Below are 19,723 nucleotides of genomic sequence, written 5' to 3' on the forward strand. Positions count from 1 at the left end.
TTCACGGAAAGCCATGCTTCTTGGTATTTGCTTGCATCATGACTTTCACTGATGCCCTTCCTGGGATTATGAAAGACTTGATCAGTAGCAAGCGCCATTCATCCCACATCAGTGTCATTCAATGACCATTTAGGAACTTGTACTTCCTAAATTTACCACCAATTCTTTATCCTGAGAGTTAACTGCTGACTAGAAATGTATCTGTACCAGTCACATAAACATCAGAGCAGGAATGAAGCTTGCTATCCTGCACTGAATAACACATTTTCTTCTTCTTCACAGAGATCCCATCACCTGCAAAACACAAATCAGGGGCATGATAAAATACTTTCAAGAGTTTGTAGGGTACGCTCCAATGTCACGGGAAGCACTCATTATTCAGGGCAAAGTAACCCACTTCATTGATACTTCATCCATCACTACGAGTCTTCACCACCAGTACTGTTTAATTACAGTATGCATAATCTGCAAATTGTACTGCCATCGGGCGTTCATTGAGAGCATCTTCTAGATTCTCAACTTCTATCATCTGAAATGCTATAAACAGTTCATACATTCTCCCCATGACCATGTGTGTTTCCTCAAGGTGCTTTGGTTTCCTCACACGTTCCAAAGACATACAGGCAACACATGCAGAAAGCAGAAAGAACAGAGCAGTCCAGGCAGCCTCTATGGAAAAGGTGAAAAGCTGACGTTTTGGGCCGAGACCCTTCATTAGGGTCAAAGACATACAGGTTAGGATTCGGGTTTGTCAATTATGGTCATGCTGCGTTGGCGCCAGAAACAAAGTGACACTTTCAGACTGTCCCCAGCAGAATTCTTGGACTATGTTGGTCATTGACACAAAATGACACATTTCACTGCAGGTTCTGTTGTTCCGACATACACGTGACAAATAAACCTAAACTTTAAATCTTTAAATTCCCTCCAAGTTTCATGGCATCTGAATTAACTACATTACCACTGCTGATCAGTCAAAACCTGAGAAATGCCTACCAAATGACAGTGTGGGAGTACTTTCACAACATTGCTACAAAGGGGTAGTTTACTATCAGCCTCACTATGCCAATTAGAAAATAGCAATAAATCTTACTCCTGTCAGGAAACATCCACGAGGGATTGAAAAAAAAGGCCAATGCAATGGAGTTTGCTTTACACTGGGACTCATTCCATATTTGAAGCTGTGTGACTGTAATAGGATCTGTATATCATTACATATTTAAAGCTTAAAAGAGATAGTTAACAGTATCTAACTGGGGACAATTTCTTGCTTTAGGACTGCAATCTGATCTGCTTTGAGACAACACAAATTAATTTCAGTGCGTAGCCCTTGAAGTAAACAGAGGGCATATTCATCCTTTGCAGTAGATTTAAGCCAAGGTCCCAGAAGTATAAGATTGACAACACTGAAGTATTTTGCTTTTCTGAATGTTGGATTTCAAATGTTATTGTTAGAGAATGTTTCAGTAAAGAGAAACTGTTCAATCCAAGGCAACACACATAGCTGTAAAGTTGTTTTAATTTTTAAAATCCTTCCTAAATAATTTATCAGCCAGGATTTTATACTCAATAGAAATATGCATTGTCAATGTAGTTGTAGATAGTAACTAATGATCTAATTAATGGCTTATTTAGTAGTGAACCACAATAGCTAGCCCGGGAGTTTTAAGAACGATTTGACTATTCTGATGGTATCTTTCTTCTGCAGAAAGTTGTTTTTTACCCTTTTGAGTGACAATTGGTTCATGATACCTTATCTAAGAAAGGACATGCTGACATTGGAGAGGGTTCAAAGCAGGAAATTGTCCCCAGTTTAATATTGTTAACAAAAATGATTCAGGGAGTGAAAGGCTTCTCATATGAGGAGAGTTTGAAGGTGCTGGGCCTGTACTCACTGGAATTCAGAAGAATGAAGGAGGACCTTATTGAAACTTATTGAATTTTGATAGGTGAACAATGGAAGATTTAATCAGCGAAATGGAGTTGAACATTGATTCGCACCCCACAGCCTGCCCACTCTGAGGTTGCACACGCTGTCCCTGCCTCTTGGAATTCTCTCAGAGACTGCAGAGTGCTAGAACACCCAAAAGATCTCCAAATGGCAAATCACAGACTCCAACAGATACAAAAGAAGTGAAATATACGGTTTCATGATCTATCCAGAAGATGTCGATTATCTTTTATCAGGCGCCATCTTGACCAGAAAAAAATTCTTGGTGCCATTGTCCACCACAGTCTGCGATGCACCACTGGTATTGTCAAGCCAGGCTCAGCCAGTGCTTGCACCTGCTTGCATCTTGTAAGCTGCAGCATGAGCAAAGAAAAGTGTAGCTAATGGGATACACTCCAGCAAATTTAGGAGCATTTTTACAGAACGTGATAGCATTCCACAATGCTTTGCATGACTATAAAGCATGCTGCTTCAGAGAAAAGGAGAAATGAAAGGTGATTTAACTGTGAAATAAATGAATCTGAATGTAATCTCTAAGATAGAAGATCATTCAAGCAATGTAATAGTCCACTGCATGAATAATATAATACCTCAAATGTTCTGGCAATATAGGATTAGAATTGTATTCTATAATCAATTCATTTTGCAAAAAAAAAGTAAGGAAATCTTCCAGATGTTATCTAAAATGTAGGATCTGTTTCTGATGTGCTTGAATTATGAATTTGAGTGAAGTGGCCCTGTGCTGACATGGTTTTGTTGACAATATTGCCAAACCGCAGTGCTACAAATAAGGCTGATATGACAATACTTGACAAGCTCTCAGCCCATACATATCCATTACAATGCTGTGCCATCGGAGAACTGATAATGAAAATATTAAAAGCCTGCACTCAAATGAATATTTTATATGAAACTGCATTCGACATAAAATTGTCATGAGCCCTGCGACCTCTGCAGCTTGCCGTAAAGCACTGAGCTTCTAGGGTTTTGGAGTATGTACCTGTATTTACTAATCATTATCTTCATTAGAACCGTTAAGCCCTTGTGCTTCTGGTTTTTAATCTGATCAAATTAATTGTGACTAGCACAAGTTTTCAACACTTTATGATTATATAAAGAGGACTCTTGTTTAGTGCCTTAGTGGAGTCATTGTGTTGGAGAGAATGACTTGTCTCATGGTGTTGTTTTCCATTGTTCCCTGAGGCTCTGTTGGTATCCTTGGTCCTAATCTCTTGTTTCTGTCTTTTCATGGGGATTCTGTCACTCTCCACTCCTAGGTCAAGTCATTGTCAGAGCTTCCTGTGACCAAGTGCCTGCCATTCCTGGCACTTGGATCCAGGCCAGTCTTCCAAGAGCATACCATGACAAAAATAGAGATAGTGACAAAGAGGCTAATTTAGAAGACTAGACCAATAGAACTAGGAGGGTGAGACGTGTTCAAACAAATATAGACAAGCAGCATAGAGGACCAAGAACAACAGTGGACAAAATCAACAGTGGAGTAGATAGGTCTGAGCAAGCATGGGAGACACAGTTAGACAGGTAATATTTCCAAGGACAGGATAGACTTTCTCCTATTATTATTAGAGTGTTTTAACATTAGCAATGGTATTTATTAAAATAGTAATTTGAACAGTAAATGATGTGTTTCTTCCCCTCTGCCATCAGATATCTAAATGGACGTTGAACCCATGAACACTACCTAACTTTTTTGCACTACTTATTACTTTATATATATATATAGATAGATATTTCTTACTGTAATTCACAATTTTTATTATTATGTATTACAATGTACTATTGCCGCATAACAACAAATTTCATGACATATGTCAGTAATATTAAGCCTGATTCTGATTCTTGTTGTGATTCAAAGTTCAAAGTTCAAAGTACATTTATTATCAAAGTATGTATAAATTATACAACCTTGAGATTTGTCTGCTTACCGACAGCCTCAAAGCAAGAAACCCAATAGACCAGCACCCAATGCTCAGAGAAAGAGAAAGCAACACAACAATAAAAGCAAGCCACGGCATTCTGAACCAAAGACAGCCCATAGACCCGGAGCCCGGAGCACCCCAAGTAGGCTCACATCCTCAGTCTAAGTTCATCATATTGCGGGGCAAATTTCTGTGAAGCTCACAGGCATGAAGCACGTAACAGGCGAAGCAGCCTCACAGCCTTAGTCTTAGCGCCAAGAAAAGCGGAGTAAAATGTAACAGAGCAGAACCAACTCGACCCTCGCCTCCAGTCCCAACACCCTGCCTTTCCAGTCTATCTGGCCTGGCATTTAAATTATCCAAGCACCAGGTTTTCCACTGCACTCTGACCCGGGCCTCGGTGCAGTGATACGCTCTGGGCATTCAAAGCATTCACTTCAGAATTCTATGAATTAAAACATCTTCATTGTGTTTCTCCTACTCCAGTAATGTTTACTGGAATGAATCATTACAATATCTTTTTTATTGCACTATACAATACAAAAGATAAAGGGGGATAACAATGAAGTCTCTTTGAAAACCATTTCTGACCTTTAATGTTATAAGTGCTCCAGGGAACATTAGAGATAATTAGGTAATTAGATAGCACTATTCTAAATGTGTTTCATGATTGCAATATCACTGCCAATAATACGTACTTGGTGCTCAAAACAGTGAAACACACGGACTGTAGGACATCTGTAGTATTGGGTACTGAAATCTGCCATGTGTAGGTACTGTTGTACTTATTGTATTGGTGTTTGTAGTAGCTAGTGTTTGAATGCATGCAACTCCAATAAGACTCCAGAAGTTTGATATTTCTGGCAAACCATTTACAACCTTAACCATTCTCTTCATCATTCTGGTTGCTGTCTGCGGCAAATGCTCGGGTGGTGCAACTCACCAAAGCTACTCAGGCAGCACCTGCCAAACCTACCAACGAGAAAGGCAACATGTACATGGGAACTTGGATATTTCCCTCCAAAGCAAATGCCACCCTGACTTGTAAATGTATCTCAATTCACTCATTGTTGTCAGAATTTTTACCCAACAAGGCTGTTGAAATACTTTCCTAAAATTACCATATTAAAGTGGCAAATGACTGCAAGCAAAGTTGATGAGCACCTCATAGAGAAGTTGTTTCAGGGGTTCATGGGAAATAAGAATGGAATGGGACTGATGAAATTCCTCTGCTGGGAACACATGGACTTGATGTACAGAATGGCTTCCTTCTGTGCTGTAAAATAGAACTAATAAAACTAAGTAAATTACTACCAACAGAAGTCAGAAATCACACACTCAATATTTTAGGAACAGCTTCTTTCCCTCCACCATCAGATTTCTGAACAGTCTTGGACTCATGAACACTAACTCACTATTTTGCTTCCTTTCGTTTCACTACTTACTTACATTTCTGTTACATTTCATATTGTAATTTATATTATTTTAAGTATTGTTGCAAACAACAAGCTTCATGGCATGCGAAGTTCAAAGTAAATTTATTATTTAAGTATGTATATGTGACCATATACAACACTGAAACTTATTTTTTGTGGACATAATCAACGAATCTGCAGAATAATAACTATAACAACCATCTAGGGCGTTCAACCAGAGTGCAGAAGACAAAAAAACTGTGGAAATACAAAAAGAAGAAACAATAATAAATAAATAAATAAGTCCATAAGATGCAGCAGCAGAATTAGGCCTGTTGGCCCACGGGTCTACTCTGCTATTTCATCATGGCTGATCCAATTTTCCTCTCAGCCCCAATCTCCTGCCTTGTTCCTGTATCTCTTCATGCCCTGACCAACCAAGAATCTATCAACTTCTGCCTTAAATATACATAAAGATTTTGCCTCCGCAGCTGCCTGTGGCAAAGAATTCCACAGATTTACCACTCTCTGGCTAAAGAAATTCCCCCTCAGCTCTGTTGTAAAAAGATGCCGCTCTATTCTGAGGCTATGTCCTCTGATCTTAGACTCTCCTCAGGCATAGACTAAGGGCATAGAAAAGATCCTCTCCACATCCACTCTATTGAGGCCATTCACCATTCGATAGGTTTCTACGAGGTCATCCCACATTCTTCTGAATTCTAGAGAATACAGGCCCAGAGCCATCAAACACTCTTTATGTGACAAGCTGTTCAATGCTAAATAAATAAATAGATAACACATATAGTATGTCAGTGGTAATAACTCTGATTATGATTCTGAAGAGCAACATGCCATCTGCTGGAGGAATTACGTGGGCCGTGTAGTATTAGTGGGGGGTGGGAATGTAACTCAAAGTTTCAGGTTGAAAGATTGAATCAGGGGCATGACACCGGCGACCAGCGGTAGCTACTCTCCGGATGTTTGGGCAGCAGGTCAATACACACTCCTTCGTACTGAAATCAAAAATTAAATCAGTCTTTGGGAAATTTCTCCTTCACAAGCAATGCCACTGCTAGAGACCAAGGACTGGCAGTTATCCTGTATGATGTGCCCTTCGATCCAATCCAATAATAATGTTCAAAAAATCAAAGAAATGCATTCGAGCCTTTATTAGCAATTAGCAAACATAAAATCCTGAAGCAATGAAACTAACAATAGTGATACCAAATGTACTTAAGCGGACTTAAGCAAAATAGAGTTAAGTGATCAACAAAAAAAATGTCACCTGACAGGCCCCAGCTCTAAACTGCCCAGAAGAAAAAAAGAATGCATAACCAAACCCTTTGCTTCTACCACACCCCCACCAACATGACTAATTACCATAATAAACATAATGAACACGCAACACAGAATACAATGCAGATAGAAAACATGCATGCCTTCTACACCCAATGAAGTTGTACCCTAGGGCTACTTCATCCACAGTTTGGGAATCTTTGCTGAAGATATAGTTGTTTAAGTGGGTGAACATTATGAAGTCTGTATTCTTGCCTCCAAGACTACAAGCTGTACATTGAAACTTAACCTCAATATAACAGTTTCCACTTCCTTTAACTACAGTAATACTCTTCTTGTTTAAAGGAATGTAGGACAATATTCAATACCACTACATTAAAGAAGATTTGTGGTGCACACATGCATATTTAATGTGTCTCATCATATTGCTTAATTTGAGCAGCAAACATGTATTTCTTTTGAAACATGACTTCCCCTAAGCACATAAATGGCCTGTGTGGGAAGTTGACTGCAATTTCCTTTTCCAGATGCTGGGCTTTGCACTGGGTAATTGCAGCATCTTCTGTTTTTATGTACTTGTGCTGCCAAGATACCACTCCAAACTTCCTACATAGTGGAGAGAAGATTCTTTGCAAACATTATTAGAATCTGCACAGACCTCTTTTCATTGACAATTGTAATTGAAATTAGCAGGCAGCAAATCCCATTGTGAGAACATTTTTAATGAACAACAGCAGGTTTAATAATCTCCTGGAATATGTGATGCACTCCTGGGTCCTTTTTCAACCGAGGAAGCGGAGAACACAAGTCCAATTCATTGAGGGAAACTCGAATCATTTTCACTCCAGAGATATGCTTAAGGAAAGTACATCTTAAGATAGGAGCCATTTTCTTTCAAACATAAGAGTGTTGGAAAGGGTAGCACTGTCTTAAAACATGGCCTGTAAACATGACGTATTAAACAATCTGATGTATACTGAAGAGTAGTGTTCACAAGAATCAGTATTCATAATATTGGATAACATTTTGGGTCAAGACCCCTTATCAAGACTGGAAGGGGATGAAGTCAGTCCTGATGAAGGGACCTGGCCTAAATGTTGATGGTTTATTCCCCTTCATAGATGCTGCCTGACCTGCTGAGTTCCTCCAGCATTTTGTGCATTTATCTGAAACATAAACATGATTTTTCATTTCATGAATGCTGTCTACACTGCTGCATGTCCAATATTTTTGGTTTATAGATCAAACTTTGGACATTGCACAGTCAATGCTTACTCTTTAACTAAGAAAAATTGATTTGTTTAATGCAGAAGGAAATGTTTAACTGAAGATTAAGTTGCAGGGGTCATGTCATGGGTCTTTGGCAAGGTTTGAGTGGCGTGGCTGATGTTAATATTCTGTATGCCATTTGCTTGATTTTTGCTGTTTGTGCAATTTGTTCCTTTATTATGTGTTGAGTGATGTTTTCTGCAAATGGGTTGGAGTCATAGTACAGTAAAGAAACAGGCCCTTGAGCTCATCTAATCCATGCCAAACACCATTTAAACTGTCTACTCCCATCGACCTGCACTAGGCCTGTAGCCCTCCATACCCCGACCATTCTTGTAGCTATCCAAACTTTTTGTAAATGTTGAAATTGAGCTTGCATGCACCACTTGAACTGGCAGGTCATTCCACTCTCTCACATCTCTCTGAGTAAAAAAAAATCCCTCAAGTCCCCTTAAACCTCTCACCTTTTACCTTTAACCCATGACCTCTGGTTGTAGTCCCACCCACCCTCAGTGGAAAAAGCCTGCTTGCATTTACCCTATCTATACCCCTCATAATTTTGTATACCTCTATCAAATCTCCTCTCAATCTTCTGCGTTATAAAGAATGCAGTCCTAACTTTTTCAATCTTTCCTTATAACTCAGGTCCTCCAGACCCGGGAACACCTTGCAAATTTTCTTAGTACTCTTTCAACCATGTTTACATAATTCCTGTAGATAGGTGACATACATGCACATGATACTCTATATTAGGCCTCACCAATGTCTTATACATCCTACATCCCATTTCCTGTACTCAATGCAATGAGTTATGAAGGCTAATGTGCCAAAAGCTTTCTTTACAACCTTGTCTACCTGTGAAGTCACTTTCAATTAATTATGGACCTGTATTCCAGATTCCTTTGTCCTACCACACATTCCTTAGTGCCCTTCTGTTCAACTTGTAAGACCTACTCTGGTTGATCTTGCTGAGGTGTAAAACCTTGCACTTGTCTGCATTAAATTCCATCTGCTACTTTTCAGCCCATTTTTCTAGCTGAGGTGATCACGGCAAACCATGATAGTCTTCCACAGTAGGATGATGGGCTTCCATGATAGGGTTCCAAAGTGTTTCTTTGTTTCGTGGCTGTCTGTGAGGAAGGCGAATATCAGGGCTGAATACTGCATATAGGTATACTTTGATAATATATGTACTTTGTATCTTTGAATCATTTTGTTCTTCCTGTAATCAAAGTAGATTTGTCCAATGTGTCCTAGCTGGATTTACACCACCAGAAATTCATTGCCCTATTTACTAACTTCTTTGCATGCTTGGAATGCCATCCTTCATCAATAAAGGGTGGTCTGTCTTTTATAGAGACAACCAGTTGATGGAGTATTGTTGAAATTCACAACTAGATTAACAAACCTCTGACCTTTATGTTATTAGCCTGAGAAGCAGTAAAGATGTATTATCGCAATATGTTCTGATTGGCTAGTTTCAATTCTACTCAATAAAATTGCATTCTTAGAAATTGTACATTTCAAAGCCACAAGTGAATGAACAGAGCGCAGCTTCAACAATATTCTAAAATTGAGAATGCACTCACCATGAGAGCCAGTATGTGAGTGGATTTCATTTGACATTTAGATTTCAACTTCGAGTTTTAACTGTAAATATATCACGTCAGATGTTTTGTTTTACAGTTTTAGTCACCCTTCCTATCTTTGACAGCTGGCAGACAAATCTCAGAATTTTTTCTTTGTTTATGATAGACCACTTGAAGCTGAACACAGATATAATTTCAGGCTACTTGTATCACGTAGGAAATAGGAGAAACAAAAAAAAATTAACTTTTATTGAATATAATGCATTTAATTGCATAATAGTGCTGACACTTCGCAATAGCTTAACTAAGCTAAAAATCTTTTGTTAATGATTTTGATTTGGACTCAGTGTCTAAGGCTTCCTACTTGTGTGCAACAATAATCATGCAGCATTAATTGATTCCCGTTGCCCTGATACTGTTTCTCGATGACCACAATGTCCTGGTGAAACCTTTCACCATGCTCGTCACTGACAGCAACAAGACTTGCAGAGATAAAGTCCAAAAGGGAATGCATAAAGTGATTCTTTTGTGACATATTGCACCTAATGGTTTTGCATGCTTGAAGCACGTTGTCAACCAGCTGCATGTAGTTTTCAACAATATCCTTGAATGCCTTCCATATGATTTTCTCCCGTCCCACAAGAAGTTCTCGAATTGTCTGTCATTGATGACCTGTTTGATTTATGGATCAACAAAAATGCCTTTCTTAATCTTGGAATCTGTTATTCTGACTCGAATTATGTATCAAAATAATTAATATAGGTGATTTTTTAAAAAAATTGGTGCATGATAGGGAAACTTCATAGTGATTTTCATGATCAGCAGCCCAAAATCCATAAGATACACCCAAAACTATTCAGGAAGCAAGGTCTTTGTTGTCCAGTGTAACTGGGAGTTAGTTACCCATATTAGTCTTCAGTCATCTATATGATGAGTAGTAATTACAATCAGGAGGGGCTATAGTAGTGCAGCCCGCTTCCATTTGGCCTACAATTTATAAACAGTATATCACTCGTTCTGCGATTCCCTTGTCCATTTGTCCCTCCCCACTAATCTCCCGGCACTTATCCCTGCAAACGGTCAAAGTGCTATACCTGTCCATTCACCTCCTCCCTCGCTTCCATTCAGGGCTGCAAATGATCCTTCCAGGCAACAGTTCACCTGCACATCTGCTGGGGTCACCTATTGTATCTCGTGCTCCCGATGTGGCCTCATTGACTTGTCGTTAATTGGAGGACTGTTTCACTGTTTCACCCCACTCCATCAGCCAAAAGTGGATCTTCTTGGTGGCCAAGCATTTTAATTCTGATTCCCCTTCCTGTTCCGACATATCAGTCCATGGCCTCCTCAGGGTAGATGAGCAACACCTTGTATTTCGTCTGGGGTAGCATGCAACCTGGTGGCATGAACATTGATTTCTCCTTCTGGTAAAAAAAAACTTTTCCCCCCTTCCCCTCTTCTTTTATTCCGTACTGTGGTCTCTTCCTTTTCCTCTCCATGCCTTTCACTTCCCCCTGTGTTCCCTTTCTCCTTTGATTCATTTTCCTCTCCTATCAGATTCCTTCATCTCTAGCCCTTTACCTTTCCCACCCACCTGACTTCTCCTAGCACCTTCTAGATATCCTCTTTCCCCTCCTCCTACCTTTTTATTCTGGTGTCTTCCCCATTCTTTTCAGTCCTGAGAAAAGGTCTCGATCTGAAACACGGTCTGTTTATTCAGTTCCATAGATGCTGCCTGACCTGCTGAGTTCCTCCAGCATTTTGTGTGTGTTGTTTTGGATTTCCAGCATCTGCAGAATTTCTTGTGTTTAATATATATAAACAAGTTTTACTAGCACACAGAGTGAATATCAAGCACAAGTAACTTCTTACAATTCTAGAAATTTAGTCATTGTGGATATTCAGCAGAGAGGAAACAGGAGATTCTGATTGATGATGAGAGATAAGTATTCCCCCAGCTGTTGCAATTTCTTTTCCTAGTACAGTGTAGGTTAGTGCTTAAAACACAGCAGCTAAATGGTTACTTTGTGAATGTTTTTTAGTCTAAAATTGATCACTCAGATCTTTGAATAGATTGCATTATTTGACGGAGGTTAGATTGTACTCTAACTGCAGCATGTGAGAGTCTTCTGCGCACCTGCACATGTAGTGGGTAGCATAACGCTTCACTGTACAGGCGACATGGGTCCAACTCCCACCTCTGCCTGCAAGGCATCTGTATTTTCTTCCCGTGGCTGTGTGGGTTTCCACTGGCTTCCTCCCACATCCCAATGACATAACATTGATAGGTTAATTGGTCATCGTAAATTGTCCAATGATTGGGTTAGGGTTAAATCAGGGGTTGCTGGGCGGTGCAGCTTGAACGGTCAGAAGGTCATATTCCACGTTGCATCTCAATTAAAATAAAATATCCAGCAACTGCCTTCAGTAGATGTCTTGATGTGTGATCCATAGGATTTGAGCGTTTATGGTGATTGTACAACGGCTGACAATGCCAACATCAAAAAATAATAAAAAGTTAAGACTAAAGTTACTGTAATTGAATATATGAAACATCTGGAACAAAGGTGCGATTGTACACTGGTTGACACTTGTAATTAAATGTTATAGGGGCACCTGATTTGTTTTGAAGGGAAAAATAAAAATAATATGGAGGATTAGCTTGACAATAAATGTTGGCATTAGAGCAGTGTGGAATATCTTAAGTTAACAGAGAGGAAATGGAATTGGTGTGAGTGGAAGTATAAGACAGTAAAATACTGATTAGGCTGATTTATGGCCCTCCTGACAACAACAGCTCCGTTAGAAGGCAAATTACTTAAGAAATAAAATATTGCAGACAAGTTAATACAATAATCAAGGAGGATTTAATATTCGCACAAAGCTGAATGAATCAAATGGATAAAGGTAACTTGAAGGATGAGCAGAAATAATGCATTCAGGATTTTTTAAAGGAGAATATGACATGGAATCAATTAGAAAAGAGACTACAATGTCATGAACAGTAACACAAGGTTAATTATTATTTAGGTTGGTGAAGTGGAGATATGACTCGACCAATGGATATGTAAAGCACTCCTTCCCTCCGCTAGCTTGTTGGTCAGCCTCCCATGCCCCGCCCCACCTTGATCAGGGTTATGTGAAGACATGGGAGCAGGTGGTGGATGCTCGTATGAAAATCTGGTGCATATCGCAAGCCCTGATTATGTAGCCACTGACATCAGGCAGACAATCTCTGAAGAGTATCGATAATGGCTGTGGTCACCCGTCTTGTAAAGACACTGGCCAGAAGAAGGCAATGGCAAATTTGCCAAGAACAATCATGGTCATGGAAAGACCGTGATCACCCATGCCACATGACATGGCGCATAACAAATGAATATTGTCTAAAAGTGATCAAATGTGTTCAATACAAAAGTGACACACATCAGCCAGAACATAGTCTTGAACTTAAATATAGAAATTTCTGTAGTTGACAATGGCAAAAGAACTTATATTCAAAGGACGGGCAATAGACAAACAAAAGGAAATATTTGTAAAAATAGTATCCAATTCCATAGTGGTACAACATTTCCATGAGATAAATGCAGCATCTCAAGCTAATTAAGGTTAAGTGTTTTATTAGTAACAAAGAACTGTGCCGTGTCCAAGTCATGCTAATTGGTGAAATACAGTCAAACAATCTCAGCTGACCCACCTGACCTGCTTAGGGATGTGTGTTGGTTAATTATTTAGTATCAGTCTCACCAACTTCCAAAGTTCAAAGTAAATTTTATTATCAAAGTACATAAATGTCACTATATACAACCCTAAGATGTATTTTCTAGTGGACATACAAAAAAAATTTATGACTGACGTTAGAATGTCATGTCCTACAAAATCTCATTAAAATTCTAGATAATTTGCAGGAGGTGTGGACTTCTCCTGTTCTGTAAGTTTGAAAGCATTGGCTATCTAGAGCATGCAGTCACATAGAATACAAAAGAATCATTCATACTTAGTGGTTGCAAACTTATTTGATTTCTTGTAATGGTCTTTGGTAAACAAACCCAGAGTTCCAGAGCCATATTTACTCTCTCATAGGTGTGTAATCTGCATTGCTTTGGGAAATATAAAGTGTTCTAGTGCATATTTGGCACCTCCAAGAGGACCATAACCTTGTCGTGGTGTGACTCAATGACCCAGAGAGCTATGTTGGCTGGAGTCAGTGCTTTGTGCTTTGGCTTTTGGTAGGGTCACCCATGCCAAAAAGGTCAAAGGAGAGAGGTCAGACTACAAGTGGTCCACCGGTACTGCAGATTCAGAGGTTGGTTCATCTCAGTGCTAACAACCCTGACTGGTCAACAAAACTGTTATGGAAACAGCAATGAAGAATCCTTCTACATTTGAGTGCGACGGTATTCCTGTGTCTCCACCCAGAATTTGTATGACTGACAGTAAACCAAGAAGAAGCTATTGACATGATGAAGGAAGCCCTGAACACCACCAGAGATGGAAGACCTTCATTGCTGCCATAAATGCCAGTGGCATAATGGGCAAAAGAAAGAATTATAACTGAGATAACTGTTTTCTAATTCAAGATCTGTTTCATCGTACATGTGCCCATAGCACAAGATAATCCCAGTTATTGTGGTGCAGAATTCCACAATCCTTGCAAGAAATATAGAAAAAAAACATTGTATTTCTCACCCAACTGTACATTTTGAATAATCTTTTTGTAAGGGCATCCTCTTTAAATTTCAAAAATTTCTATGATACTATCATCTTTGGCATGCATCAAGTTTACAACAAAGAAGGAACTAACTGGAAAATGATGTGATTACCTGATATTCTCTGCTGAACCTGAATAATCCTTGTACAACTTCAGATGGTTTGTTAAGACGATATCATCGGAAAAGGCCTTTCTCCAGGCCCTACTTTTATCTGAAGTGATAAAGGTAACCTTAGGCAGGAAAACTGGAAAGTAAAAGATAAAAGCAACCAAATATTAGAGGACTACATTTTTTCCCTTTTCATCAGCAGACAATGAAGATGTAGCAATAAATCACTTTATTTCAAAGTTTTTAATAACAATTGCTGCAAAGTCCTGTGCATCGGTGAGATCCATTCTAAATTGCCGGACCGCTTCGTCTTCACCTCCGCTCCATCCACCAGAATTGGAACTTCCCAGAGCCCAGCATTTTAATTCCAATTCCCATTCCCAATCTGCCATGTCATTTTATGGCCTCCTTGTGTGCCAAGGAAGGGTCACTCTCAGAGTGGAGGAGCAATACCTCAGATTCTGTCTAGGTAGCCTCCAACCTGAATGCACGAATATCAATTTCTCTTTCCAGCAAAAGATTTTTTCACTTCCTCTCCCCTCTTCTTCTATTCTCCATTTCTCCATTCTGGGCTTTTACCTTTCACTTCTTCTCACCTGCCTATCTCTTCCCCCTGGGTCCCCCCCACCCCCCACTCTTCCCTCTCTCTCATGGTCCACTCTCCTCTCCTATCAGATTCCTTCCTGTCCAGCCCTTGACCTTTCCCACCCTCCTGGCTTCATCCATCACCTTCCAGCTAACCTCTTTCCCCTCCACCCACTTTTTATTCTGGTGTAGTCCCCCTTCCTTCTCAGTCCCGAAATATCAACTGTTTATTCATTTCCATAGATGCTGCCTGACCTGCTGAGTTCCTCCAGCATTTTATCTGCATGTTGCTTTGGATTTCCAGCTTCTGCAGAATTTCTCATGTTTATGCTGGAAAATATGCCTCTCAAGAAACTCAGATTGCATGTGCTTTTCCCCTTTTCAGTGATTCCAGATCTTTCTGAAGTGAACTCTTATTTGTTTATGCCTGTTATCTTCCAAACCATAAATGCCTGATGATGTCATGGCCTTTGCTTTAAAGGAGCTGGGGCTACCAGATTCTCAGCTCTATAGTTAAGGAAGGTAGCTAACAGACATATTTTATTTCATTTTGTATGTTCTATGAATTGTCTACCTAAATTTGGTATGTCTTGTGAATGGGAAGCCAACCTTACCCACTTCATGGTCATCACGAAGCTTCTGAGAATAGCAGGTACTTGGGAAGGTTGTTAAATATCTCATTTGCCGATATACAAGACTAAATAATTGTACTAGAAAATATCACCTACTTATCAAAATGTTCATGAATCAAAAGACTTCTTGCTTTAGCCTCCTTTAGACAGGCTCAACTCTAAATGAATTTTTCACTTCCAAGTACTTCTGAGATATGGTGGATGCAAGTGCCAGTCCTGCTGGTAGAGAACATGTGAATTCAAATTTCAAGAATGATTGTGATATTATAATGTGGTACTGGTGGTATTGGGGGTGGGAAGCTACAGCACAGGATCAAAATAAACTGCTGAAATTTGTAAAGTTAATTCTCATCATTACCATCAGAAAGGAGGTACAGAAGCCTGAAGGGAAACACTCAACGATTCAGGGACAGCTTCTTCCCCACTGCCATCCAATTTCTGAAGAGAGAGAGAGAGCGAGAGAGAGAGAGAGAGAGAGAGAGAGTGTGTGTGTGTGTGTGTGTGTGTGTGTGTGTGTGTGTGTGTGTGTGTGTGTGTGTGTGTGTGTGTGTGTGTGTGTGTGTGTGTGTGTGTGTGTGTGTGTATTTACTGTAATTCACAGTTTTTACCATTATGTATTGCAATGTACTGCTGCCAGATAATAAATTTCAAGACATATGCCGGTAATATTAAACCTGATTCTGATTCTGATTCTGAAAGGCTCATAAACCTGCAGGTCATATCAAATGCATCATCCATATAACTTTTTTATATTTTGCATGGTAATATAATATTACCATGAGAGGATGAAGAATAGAAGTGGCCCTCATCAATATTAGATAACTCATTCTTCCTGTCTGTAACAGAGTTCATCGTTTCTGTTTTAAGTCATCTATCTCTGATTTTAACTCGATTTCTTTTTCTCTCCATTAGTGTAGCTGAGCACAGCCCTGCTAGAAACAATACAATAATATTAACAGAGGCATGATCAACCTCTAGCTATCCAACTTACCCATTTGAGCTGGCTGTGCCAAATAAGTGGTGATTATAGACATTAATATGTCAAAATTTATTCAAAATTCAAAGTGACGTTTAATACCATTTCAGAAATTATTTAGGACTTACTGAGAATGCCTGTACATTTGTCTGTTCCAGCACCATCTTGAACAATGCTACTGTGACACTGATAGAATGTACTTCAGGAACCAGTGACTATGAATGGAGGATTTCAACATATATTTACTTTCAAAGGTCCAAAGTGCGTTTATTATCGAAGTATGTATGCAGCATACAACCCCAAAATTCAGCTTCTCCACAGCCGTGAAACAAAGAACCATGGAACCAACCTGTTCAAAGAAAAAGATCAACCTCCCCCCTCCACCCCCACACGCACAAAAAATTGCACAAACCACAACAAAAAAAAAAGAGCAAAGACACAGCCTAGAAAACACAATATCAAAAGGCATATTTAAAAGTGTTATCTTCAGATTCTTTATGAGTTCTGTGGAGCTCTGTGGAGCTTTGACGGTCACTGGTGAAGTTTTTTTTCTCAGCTGAGGAACTTCAGTCCATCTTCTACTAAATTGCTGCCTCTGCGAGTGTGTCAGCTGAAGAAAGTATACGTATGATGCAGACTTCAGATTCACTCTCTACAATTTGGTGCTATTAGATACGTTAAACTGTTTGTGTTGTCCTCAGACTTCGTTGCACACAAAAAGCAGCCATTTTACCAATGCCTTGAGTATCGCAGAGAACTGCTTAAATGTTTCACACAATAAAAGAAATGGATGAGAAGACCCATAACCCCTTTCCAAACTCTGAATAAAATCTCCTCATGAGTACTTACAGGAAGGAGCTCAGGGAAAAAAAAAATAACCTTAATCGACTTTCTGAGAATCAGAGACACTCATGCATTTTTCAGTCTTTTGAAGAGAAATATAAAGGCCTGTTTTGCTGCTTTCAATGCTGCAAAACATTAAACTGTTCAATGATATTAGAGCTTCAATGATGTCAGCTTTATAAAGAAATCGGAGCCTATTGGGTCTTTCTGCAGAGCTTCAGTTCACAGAAACCATTGCTTATAGAGGGTACTGCCAGGTTTAAAAACAAGCGGGGACCGTTGGTACTTTCTGTCGAGCTCCTTTGTGTTATTTAGCACTTGACAAGGGTCAATAAAAAGATCTGAGGTTTAAGCAAAGTCTTCATTGTGGGAGTGGACTGGGTCAAAGTGAGGAACTGAGGGTTTGCCCCAAGAGGCTTTGGGGACAGCAATGGAGGCTAGGCTGACTTTTCTGTCAAGTCTCTCTTCCTTTATTAGTTCCTTGCTAGAGTAGCAAGGATAGATCTTAGGGAAGTGCATTGCTCCACTAGCCAGATGTGGGAGATCTGGAAGGCCTCTGACCTCCCTGACGGCTACGTCCGTGAGAAGAAGGAACTGCAAGGAGGTACACATCTAAGTTGCTAGCGGCAGGTAGCTGGTTTACTATCAGGAGAGGGAAAGGGAATAGTCAGATACCACAGAGTATGCCCGAGGCCATTCTCCTCGATAACAAGTGTCCTGCTTTGGATATGTCACGATGGGCACTGGCAATGTCAGAAGTGTAGAGGAAAGAGAAACTCCAATGTGTAGATGACGACAAGAATTTATTCATAATAATTCCAAAAGAACTTTGGCGGCGAGACATAAAATTCTCAAAACTAGGACCACGCGATTAGCACTAACCAGGCATCTGCTTAAAAACTACAGGGAATATGGAATCCCTGACCCTATCAAAATAAACTTAACAAGCTTAAACAGAAAGCACCAGGAGATCACATTACAACGAACGAGTCGCTCTAGAAAAACACTAAGAATTCTAAACGATTAATGACTCTGGTTAAACAACAATTATACAATTCAGGTGCTCTAAAAAACTTAGAGCCCAATGCTTTCTCATGCCCTGCACAGGCCCAAAGAGCCCACTACAGGACACTGAAGTGGAGCGGGGAGCAGGGACCGGGGAGCGGGGAGCGGGGAGCGGGGAGCGGGGAGCGGGGAGCGGGGAGCGGGGGGGGGGGGCATGATGTACCAGAAGAAAGCCAGAACAACCAGGTCTCTGGCACTGTGCCTGGTTCTGTGCCTCAGAAGGCAAGAGATGAGAAGAGGGAGGGGTGATGATAAGGGATCCAATAGTCAGAGGAATAGTCAAGAGATTTGTATATATGAATGAGGCAACAGGAAGGTATGATGCCTCCCAGTTGCCAGGGTCAGGGATGTCTCATATCAAGTCCACAGCATTCTTAAGGGGGGTCAGAGCAGCCTCAAGTTGTGGTATACATTCATACTAATGACATAGTTAGGAAAAGGGATGAGGTTTCAAAAAAGCAAATACAGAGAGCTCAGTAGAATGTGTTAAAGCAGGGCCTCAAGGGTGATTATCACTAGATTGCTTTCTGCATCATGAACAGTATCAGTAAAAACTGGATGATTTGACAGATAACTGTGTGGCTGAGGAATCTGTGCAGGGAACAAGTGTCTATATTTGTGGATCATGGGAGCACCTCTGGGGATGGTATGGTCTGGAGGTGCTACATCAGAACATGAGGTGGGCTCATATTCTTGCAGTGCAAAGGGTTTAGATGGGATGGAATTTGTTCAGTGTGTCCAGGAAGGATTCCTGACACGATATGTAAACAGGCCCACAAGAGGAGAAACTATTCTGGATCTGGTGCTAGACAATGAACCTTGTAGGTAACAGGTCTCTTGGTGGGGAACATTTCAGACACAGTAAACACAAATCTCTGACCTTTACCATAGTCCTTGACAGGGATAGGAGCAGATGGTACAGAAAATTATTTAATTGGGTAAGGTCTAATTATGATGGTATTAGGCAGGAACTTGGGAGCATAAATTGGGAATAGATGTACTCAGGGAAATTTACCACAAAACTGTGGAGGTTGCTTAGGGAACATTTGCCTGGGGTTCTAGATAGGTTTTTCCCATTAAGGTGGGGAAAGGATGGTAGGTTAAAGGAACCATGGTTGACAAGAGACATGGAACATATAGTGAAAAAGAAAGAAGGATACAGTACTTATGGTTTAGGAAGCAAACATCAGACAGGGCTCTGGAGAGTTGTAAGGTAGCCAAAAAGGAGCTTAAGATGGAACTTAGGAGAACCAGAGGGGGACATGAGAATGCCCTGGGAAGAAGGATTGAGGAAAACAGCAAGGCATTCTTTAAGAATCCTTGAAGAACAGAAGGAGGATAG

The 19,723-nt window shown here is 40.1% G+C and overlaps 1 protein-coding gene across 2 annotated transcripts in view; it reads right to left on the reverse strand.

The window, feature by feature from the left end:
• Positions 1 to 19,723, reverse strand: part of mgat4c (mgat4 family member C) — a 457,440-nt gene that overhangs the window by 286,684 nt on the left and 151,033 nt on the right. For both annotated transcript variants that reach the window (XM_073059643.1, XM_073059642.1), the window contains exon 2: positions 14,284 to 14,416. The gene's annotated coding sequence lies outside the window, so the exon portion shown is untranslated. The remainder of the gene's footprint in view (positions 1 to 14,283; positions 14,417 to 19,723) is intronic.

This window comes from Hemitrygon akajei, chromosome 10 (genome assembly GCF_048418815.1).
Source record: "Hemitrygon akajei chromosome 10, sHemAka1.3, whole genome shotgun sequence".
In the NCBI taxonomy this organism is placed as follows: domain Eukaryota; kingdom Metazoa; phylum Chordata; class Chondrichthyes; order Myliobatiformes; family Dasyatidae; genus Hemitrygon; species Hemitrygon akajei.